Source organism: Ranitomeya variabilis, chromosome 2, assembly GCF_051348905.1.
Source record: "Ranitomeya variabilis isolate aRanVar5 chromosome 2, aRanVar5.hap1, whole genome shotgun sequence".
Classification (NCBI taxonomy): Eukaryota; Metazoa; Chordata; class Amphibia; order Anura; family Dendrobatidae; genus Ranitomeya; species Ranitomeya variabilis.
The window spans coordinates 1,038,578,254-1,038,588,255 of record NC_135233.1 but is presented as its reverse complement, the minus strand read 5'-3'; the positions used below and the strand labels follow the sequence as shown (position 1 = coordinate 1,038,588,255).

The following is a 10,002-nucleotide window of genomic DNA, read 5'->3' as shown; positions in this document are numbered from 1 at the left end:
TGTGTGAGACAGCCCGCCTATAGCTGACTGTCCTGCCGTAGGTTTGAAGTATTGCTTGGAGCCTAGTACTTCCTCGGCGTTCCGGCCACCGGCTACGCGCCTCAGTAGGATGTTGCCTCGTCTTACAGCACGACTCCTACTGGTGTTTCTCCTTGTTGCGTTGATCTCGTTTCTCACTCAGCACAATAAACCTCGCTTCTTGTCCTTTCTTAGGGAACCGCCGCGATCAGGTGCAGGCGCGGCCCCGTAACGTTCTCTCTGTTCGCTAGGTCTCTGCCAGGATCCCACCCCTGACAGGGACCCCCCTGAGTCTCTCCCCGCAACACCCTCTGCCACAGGGTGTTGCCTGTTCGATTCCCAGTCAGCTTCTGACTAACTTCCTCTCTAACCCCCAGTTTTACCAGATTGTGAGGAGTGGCCTAATACATAGCACCCTTAGCTCCCCCTGGAGGCCAGACTGTGAAGTGTATTGGTGTCTGTGATACCTGGTCAGGTGAACCCCTTCAGTGCCATCGGACGTACCATAGCCCCCCTTAGCGGTGGAGCATCAGTACTGCAACGACCAGGACTCTGGGGCGCTGCACAGTCCCCATTTAACCCCCTCCCCACATCATGTGCAGTCCCCCTTTAACCCCCCTCCCCACATCTTCATGTGCAGTACCCCTTTAAACTCCTCCCCACATCATCATGTGCAGTCCCCCTTTAACCCCCTCCCCACATCATCATGTGCAGTCCCCCTTTAACCCCCCTCCCCACATCATCATGTGCAGTCCCCCTTTAACCCCCCTCCCCACATCATCATGTGCAGTCCCCCTTTAACCCCCCTCCCCACATCATCATGTGGAGTCCCCCTTTAACCCCTCTCCCCACATCATGTGCAGTCCCCCTTTAACCCCCACATCATCATGTACAGTCCCCTTTAACCCCCTTCCCCATAGCATCATGTGCAGTCCCCCTTTAACCCCCACTTCATCACATGCAGTCCCCTTTACCCCATGTCATCCTTTGCAGTTCCTTTTAACTTCTTACTTCATGTGCAGCCCCCCTTTAACCCCCTCCCCACATCAGGTGCAGTCCCCCTTTAACCCCCCTACATCATCATGTTCAGTCCCCCTTTAATCCCCCCACATCATCATGTGCAGTCTCCTTTTAACCCCCTCCCCACATCATGTGCAGTCCCCCTTTAACCCCCATCATCATGTGTAGTCCCCCTTTAAGCCCCCTCCCCACATCATCATGTGCAGTCCCCCTTTAAGCCCCCTCCCCACATCATCATGTGCAGTCCCCCTTTATCCCCCCTCCTTACATCATCATGTGGAGTCCCCCTTTAACCCCCCCATCATCATGTGCAGTCCCTCTTTAACCCCCACATCATCATGTACAGTCCCCTTTAACCCCCTTCCCCACAGCATCATGTGCAGTACCCCTTTAACCCCCCCACTTCATCACATGCAGTCCCCTTTACCCCATGTCATCCTTTGCAGTTCCTTTTAACTTCTCACTTCATGTGCAGTCCCCCTTTAACCCCCTCCCCACATCATCATGTGCAGTCCCCCTTTAACCCCCCTCCCCACATCATCATGTGCAGTCCCCCTTTAACCCCCTCCCCACATCATCATGTGCAGTCCCCTTTTAACCCCCTCACAACATCATCATGTGCAGTCCCCCTTTACCCTCCACATCATCGTGTGCCATCCTCCTTATATCGTCATGTGCAGTCCCCCTTTAACCTCCCCTCCACACATCATCATGTGCAGTCCCCCTTTATCCCCCCACATCACCATGTGCAGTCCCCCTTTAAGCCCCCTCCCCACATCATCATGTGCAGTCCCCCTTTAACCCCCCCTCCCAACATCATCATGTGCAATCTCCCTTTATCCTCCCCCACATTATCATGTGCAATCCCCCTTTATCCTCCCCCACATTATCATGTGCAATCCCCACATCATCATGTGCAGTCCCCCTTTAATCCACCTCCCCACATCATGTGCAGTCCCCCTTTAACCCCCCTCCCCACATCATGTGCAGTCCCCCTTTATCCTCCCCACATCATGTGCAGTTGCAGCACCCCAGAGTCCTGGTCGTTGCAGTAATATTATTCTTCCACCAGGGGGAGTGATATTACGTCTGATGGCAATAAAGGAGATCTTCTTACCAGGTATCACAAACCATACACCACACTTCACACTCCAGTCCACCAGGGGGAGCCTTGCTCCTATCTACTAGGGCACTCCTCACAATTAGGTAAAACTGTTGGGCTGGATAGAAAGTTAGTGAGAAGCTGACTGGAGGGAGAAGGAGTCAGAAGCTGACTGGGCTTCACCCAGGTAACATCGAGTCAGAAGCTGACTGGGCTTCACCCAGGCAGTCCCTGTCAGGCAGAGGGGAAGGAGGAACATCACAGAGCTGCAGACAGAGAGGTCCCTGACAGGGGTGGGATCCTGTCAGAGGCCTAGACAGAAAGTCACGGAGCTGCGCCTGCCCCACGTGCGGCAGAATCCAAAGAAAGGACACGAAGAGAATTGTATTGTAGCGGGTGAGAAACTAAGTCATAGCACAAGGAGATAAAACCAGAAGGAGTTCTGCCCTGTAAAAGGCTGCCTCCTTCTGAGGTGCAGAAGCCGGTAGCCAGAACACCGAGGGAGTAATAGTCTCTACGCTTTACTTCAGAGAGTGGCAGGACAGTTAATTCCAATACCCCTATTAATGACTTCCATTAGGCTATACATCTAATAGCCGGGGTTTGCAGTGATAGGGTTACCGATAGGGTGAGCCTTTGTTGAGTGGGGGCACCAATTCCGCTGTACAGTAGGGTGCCAACCCCCACAGTGAGGTAGGCTGTGACAGAACAGGGGACTTTTAGTCAGACCTCTTTGGGTATGTGTCCACGGTCAGTTAACGCTGCGTGTTTGACGCTGCGTGGGGCCGCAGCGTCAAACACGCAGCGTCCAGATGTTCCAGCATAGTGGAGGGGATTTTTTGAAATCCCGTGTCCACTATGCGTGGAAACACGCACGCGGTGGCCCTGCGACTCTGGACATGCTGCGCGTCTTTTCAGATCGCAGCATGTCCGTGTTCCTTGCGGCGACGCTGCGTCGCCGCAAGGAATATCACAGGGCCCTATGCGAGGAATGCGATGGTCCCGGATGTGTACAGTTAACACATCCGGCATCATCGCGTCCCAGAAGGGGGTGGGGCTTAGCGCCGAGCGGCTTAGCCGCTCCGACGATACCGCCGGCCATCCTGAACGTGGACACGCACCCTTTGTGTGTTTTATGCACTATATGTTTGCACTTTAGGTAACGGCATCACTTCACCTCACACTGTCTATTAAATGCTTTATCAAGCAATTACTGTCTTTTTCAACTTTCCTGCCGCGTGAGACTTAGGTATAGATTGGATCACTTTACCTAGATTAATTGTGCAGGAGTAGGAGGGTCAGCCGTCGAGGAGCGGGGGCGCCTCTCGTATCAAAATAGGGTGCCAACCACCGCTGCATAGGCAGGGAAATATAGTGTTTACAGTGTGAGGGATAGTTATAGTGAGCACGGTTGCATGTATTCTTTGTTGTGTGGTAAAGGTATTTAATAAAATTAATTTTATCTATCATTATCCGGTAGGATATAAGGTTCTTGTGAGTATTAGTTTTCTCATTTTTACAACAAAATTTACAAAACCATTTTTTTTAGGGACCACCTCACATTTGAAGTCAGTTTGAGGGTTCTATATGGCTGAAAATACCCAAAAGTGACACCATTCTAAAAACTGCACCCCTCAAGGTGCTCAAAACCACATTCAAGAAGTTTATTAACCCTTCAGGTGTTTCACAGCAGCAGAAGCAACATGGAAGTAAAAAATGAACATTTAACTTTTTAGTCACAAAAATGATCTTTTAGCGAATTTTTTTTTATTTTCCCAAGGGTAAAAGGAGAAACTGGACAACGAACTTTGTTGTCCAATTTATCCTGAGTATGCTGATACCTCATATGTGGGGGTAAACCACTGTTTGGGCGCGCGGCAGGGCTCGGAAGGGAAGGAGTGCCATTTGACTTTTTGAATGAAAAATTGGCTCCAATCTTTAGCGGACACCATGTCGCGTTTGGAGAGCCCCCGTGTGCCTAAACATTGGAGCTCCCCCACAAGTGACCCCATTTTGGAAACTAGACCCCCCAAGGAACTTATCTAGAAGCATAGTGAGCACTTTAAACCCCCAGGTGCTTCACAAATTGATCCGTAAAAATGAAACAGTACTTTTTTTTCACAAAAAAATTATTTTAGCCTCAATTTTTTCATTTTCACATGGGCAACAGGATAAAATGGATCCTAAAATTTGTTGGACAATTTCTCCTGAGTACACCGATACCTCACATGTGGGGGTAAACCACTGTTTGGGCACATGGTAAGGCTCGGAAGGGAAGGAGCGCCATTTGACTTTTTGAATGAAAAATTATCTCCATCGCTAGCAGACACCATGTCACGTTTGGAGAGCCCCTGTGTGCCTAAACATTGGAGCGCTCCCACAAGTGACCCCATTTTGGAAACTAGACCCCCCAAGGAACTTATCAAGAAGCATAGTGAGCACTTTAAACTCTCAGGTGCTTCACAAATTTATCCGTAAAAATGAAAAAGTACTTTTTTTTCATACAAAATTTCTTTTAGCCTCAATTTTTTCATTTTCACATGGGCAACAGGATAAAATGGATCCTAAAATTTGTTGGGCAATTTCTGCTGAGTACGTTGATACCTCATATGTGGGGGTAAACCACTGTTTGGGTGCACGGCAAGGCTCGGAAGGGGAGGCGTGCCATTTGACTTTTTGAATGGAAAATTAGCTCCAATCGTTAGCGGACACCATGTCGCGTTTGGAGAGCCCCTGTGTGCCTAAACATTGGAGCTCCCCTAAAAGTGTCCCCATTTTGGAAACTAGACCCCCCAAGGAACTTATCTAGATGCATAGTGAGCACTTATAACCCCCAGGTGCTTCACAGAAGTTTATAACGCAGAGCCGTGAAAATAAAAAATAATTTTTCTTTCCTCAAAAATGATTTTTAGCCCAGAATTTTTTATTTTCCCAAGGGTAATAGGAGAAATTGGACCCCAAAAGTTGTTGTCCAGTTTGTCCTGAGTATGATGATACCCCATATGTGGGGGTAAACCACTGTTTGGGCGCACGGCAGGGCTCGGAAGGGAAGGCATGCCATTTGGCTTTTTGAATGGAAAATTAGCTCCAATCATTAGCGGACACCATGTCACGTTTGGAGAGCCCCTGTGTGCCTAAACATTGGAGCTCCTGCACAAGTGACCCCATTTTGGAAACTAGACCTCCCAAGGAACTAATCTAGATGTGTGGTGAGCACTTTGAACCCCCAAGTGCTTCGCAGAAGTTTATAACGCAGAGCCGTGAAAATAAAAAATAATTTTTCTTTTCTCAAAAATGATTTTTTAGCCCACAATTTTTTATTTCCCCAAGGGTAACAGGAGAAATTGGACCCCAAAAGTTGTTGTCCAGTTTGTCCTGAGTACGCTGATACCCCATATGTGGGGGTAAACCACTGTTTTGGCACACGTCGGGGTTCGGAAGGGAAGTAGTGACGTTTTGAAATGCAGACTTTGATGGAATGCTCTGCGGGCGTCAGGTTGCGTTTGCAGAGCCCCTGATGTGCCTAAACAGTAGGAACTCCCCAGAAGTGACTCCATTTTGGAAACCAGACCCCAAAAGGAACTTATCTAGATGTGTGGTGAGCACTTTGAACCCCCAAGTGCTTCACAGAAGTTTATAACGCAGAGCCGTGAAAATAATAAATGTGTTTCCTTTCCTCAAAAATATTTTTTTAGCCCAGAATTTTTTATTTTTGCAAGGGTAACAGGAGAAATTGGACCCCAAAAGTTGTTGTCCAGTTTCTCCTGAGTACGCTGATACCCCATATGTGGGGGTAAACCACTGTTTGGGCACATGCCGGGGCTCGGAAGGGAAGTAGTGACGTTTTGGAATGCAGACTTTGATGGAATGGTCTGCGGGCGTTACGTTGCATTTGCAGAGCCCCTGATGTGCCTAAACAGTAGAAACACCCCACAAGTGACCCCATTTTGGAAACTAGACCCCCCAAGGAACTTATCTAGATGTGTGATGAGCACGTTCAACTCCCAAGTGCTTCAAAGAAGTTTACAACGCAGAGCCGTGAAAATAAAAAATCATTTTTCTTTCCTCAAAAAAGATGTTTTAGCAAGCAATTTTTTATTTTCACAAGGGTAACAGGAGAAATTGGGCCCCAATGTTTGTTGCCCAGTTTGTTGTGAGTACAGTGATACCTCATATGTGGGAGTAAACCACTGTTTGGGCGCATGTCAGGGCTCGGAAGGGAAGTAGTGACATTTGAAATGCAGACTTTGATGGAATGGTCTGAGGGCGTCACGTTGCATTTGCAGAGCCCCTGATGTGCCTAAACAGTAGAAACACCCCACAAGTGACCCCATTTTGGAAACTAGACCCCCCAAGGAACTTATCTAGATGTGTGATGAGCACGTTCAACCCCCAAGTGCTTCACAGAAGTTTACAACGCAGAGCCGTGAAAATAAAAAATCATTTTTCTTTCCTCAAAAAAGATGTTTTAGCAAGCAATTTTTTATTTTCACAAGGGTAACAGGAGAAATTGGGCCCCAATGTTTGTTGCCCAGTTTGTTGTGAGTACAGTGATACCTCATATGTGGGGGTAAACCACTGTTTGGGCGCACGTCAGGGCTCGGAAGGGAAGTAGTGACATTTGAAATGCAGACTTTGATGGAATGGTCTGCGGGCGTCACGTTGCATTTGCAGAGCCCCTGATGTGCCTAAACAGTAGAAACACCCCACAAGTGACCCCATTTTGGAAACTAGACCCCCGAAGGAACTTATCTAGATGTGTGGTGAGCACTTTCAACCCCCAAGTGCTTCACAGAAGTTTATAACGCAGAGCCGTGAAAATAAAAAATAATTGTTCTTTCCTCAAAAATTATGTCTTAGCAAGTAATTTTTTATTTTTGCAAGGGTAACAGGAGAAATTGGACCACAACAGTTGTTGCCCAGTTTGTCCTGAGTACGCAGGTACCCCAAATGTGGGGGTAAACCACTGTTTGGGCGCACGTCGGGGCTTGGAAGGGAGGGACCACCATTTGACTTTTTGAATGCAAGATTGGCTGGAATCAATGGTGGCGCCATGTTGCATTTGGAGACCCCTGATGTGCCTAAACAGTGGAAACCCCTCAATTCTAACTTCAACACTAACCCCAACACACCCCTAATCCTAATCCCAACTGTAGCCATAACCCTAATCCCAACCCTAACCCCAACACACCCCTAACCACAGCCCTAACCCCAACACACCCGTAACCCTAATTCCAACCCTAACCCTAATCCTAACCCTAATCCCAACCCTAACCCTAATCCCAACCCTAACCACAACTGTAACCCCAACACACCCCTAACCCTATCCGTAACCCTAACCACAAGCCTAATCTTAACCCTATTTCCAACCCTAACTCTAATTCCAACCCTAACCCTAAGGGTATGTGCCCACGTTGCGGATTCGTGTGAGATTTTTCCGCACCATTTTTGAAAAATCTGCAGGTAAAAGGCACTGCGTTTTACCTGCGGATTTACAGCAGATTTCCAGTGTTTTTTTGTGCGGATTTCACCTGCGGATTCCTATTGAGGAACAGGTGTAAAACGCTGCGGAATCCGCACAAAGAATTGACATGCTGCGGAAAATACAACGCAGCATTTCTGCACGGAATTTTCCGCACCATGGGCACAGCGGATTTGGTTTTCCATAGGTGTACACGGTACTGTAAACCTGATGGAAAACTGCTACGAATTCGCAGCGGCCAATCCGCTGCGGATCCGCGGCCAATCCGCTGCGGATCCGCGGCCAATCCGCTGCGGATCCGCGGCCAATCCGCTGCGGATCCGCAGCTAAATCCGCACATGCCATAACCCTAACCCTACATGTAACCCTAACCCTACCCCTAACCCTAACCCTACCCGTAACCCTAACCCTAGTTCTAACCCTAACCCTAGTTCTAACCCTAACCCTAGTTCTAACCCTAACCCTAGTGGAAAAAGAAAAAAAAAATATTTTCTTTATTTTATTATTGTCCCTACCTATGGGGGTGATAAAGGGGGGGGGTTATTTATTAATTTTTTTATTTTGATCGCTGTGATAGAACCTACCACAGCGATCAAAATGTACTTGTAATGAATCTGCCGGCCGGCAGATTCGGCGGGCGCACTGAGCATGCGCCCGCCATCTTGGAAGATGGCGGCGCCCAGCGAGGAGACGGACCGACACCGGGAGCCTCGGTAAGTATAAGGGGGGGGAGATCGGGGCACGGGGGGGGCGTCGGAGCACCGGGGGGTGACATAGGAGCAGGGGGGGAGCGGGCAGGAGGACGGGGGAGCGGAGCACAGGACGGAGGGGACCGGACCCCATAACGGAGGACTGGGGGGGCGATCGGTGGGGTGGGGGGGGGTCACTTCAGGTTTTCCAGCCATGGCCGATGATATTGCAGCATCGGCCATGGCTGGATTGTAATATTTCACCAGTTTTTTAGGTGAAATATTACAAATCGCTCTGATTGTCAGTTTCACTTTCAACAGCCAATCAGAGCGATCGTAGCCACGGGGGGGTGAAGCCACCCCCCCTGGGCTGAAGTACCACTCCCCCTGTCTCTGCAGATCGGGTAAAATAGGAGTTAACCCTTTCACCCGATCTGCAGCGACGCGATCATTCCATGACGCCACATAGGCGTCATGGGTCGGATTGGCACGGGTTTTCATGACGCCTACGTGGCGTCATGAGTCGGGAAGGGGTTAAGTTCCCTCACAACTCGATTAGATGATGTTCTGCTAATCCTCCGTCCCTCCCTGATGTTATGGTTGGAACGGCACCCGTATGATGGGTAGGCTCGGAGCTCTTCCGGGACCCTAGAGTCGCCCCTCTCCACAAGTTGCCCCCCAAGACTGCATAGGTGATTTAGTTGAGACAGCCCGCCTTAGACTGACTGTCCTGCCGTTGGTTTAGAGTATTGCTTGAAGCTGAATATTGTAATACTTCCTCGGCGTTCCGGCCGCCGGTTGTGCGCCTCAATAGGATGTTGCCTCGATCTTACAGCACGACTCCTACTGGTATTCTCCTTATTGCTTTGATCTCGTTTCTCACTCAGCACAATCTATCTCGCTTCCAGTCCCTTCTTGGGTACCGCCGCTATACTGAGCAGGCACGGTCCCGTTACGTTCGCTCTAGTTGCCAAGCCTCTGTCAGGATCCCACCCCTGACAGAGACCCTACTGAATCTTCTCCCTCAACACCCTCTGCCACAAGGTGTTGCCTGGTTCCAACTCAGTCAGCTTTCTCATCTAACTTCCTGCCTGACCCCCAGTTTACCCACAATGGTGGGGAGTGGCCTAATAAATAGCACCCTTAGCTCCCCCTGGTGGCCCGGCTGTGAAATGTATTGGTGTCTGTTATACCTGTCCAGATGAACTCCTTCAGTGCCATCAGACGTACTATAGCTCCCCTTAGGGGCAGGATGGATACGATGGAGACAGATGGGGCAGGATGGGGAGATCATATGGGGCAGGATGGATACTCATTAGGGCAGGATGGGAGAACATATGGCTGACGCCAGGAATGAGACACACGGGGCCAGGGTGGGGGATATTATTACCATAGGGGCTAATTAAGGGATATTATTACTGCAGTGATGTATTTATTTTATTTTTTGAGTACACTGTTTTAAATGGAGGGGCGGTCCTATTACTGTGTAGGGTGACACTATGTCGCCTTCTTCATGTGGTGTAATGTAGAAGTTGGGAAAATTAAGTAATGTGTTCTGCAAACGGAACTCGAGATAACTGTGTTATTTCCTGCAGAAACGAGTCCTGGCTGCATGAAGTGATGGCGGTCTGTGCGGGATGAAAGATGAAGGACTTCACCTAGAGACGTCACTGGTGAGTCAGTGTTACCTA

At 49.2% G+C, this 10,002-nt stretch overlaps 1 protein-coding gene across 2 annotated transcripts in view; it reads left to right on the top strand.

The window, feature by feature from the left end:
- Positions 1 to 2,257: 2,257 nt before the first annotated feature.
- ADAM17 (ADAM metallopeptidase domain 17) overlaps positions 2,258 to 10,002 on the top strand; it is a 211,211-nt gene continuing 203,466 nt past the window's right edge. The window contains exon 1 of one of the 2 annotated variants that reach the window (XM_077291408.1): positions 2,258 to 2,327. The gene's annotated coding sequence lies outside the window, so the exon portion shown is untranslated. The other variant, XM_077291409.1, reaches the window with a different exon arrangement.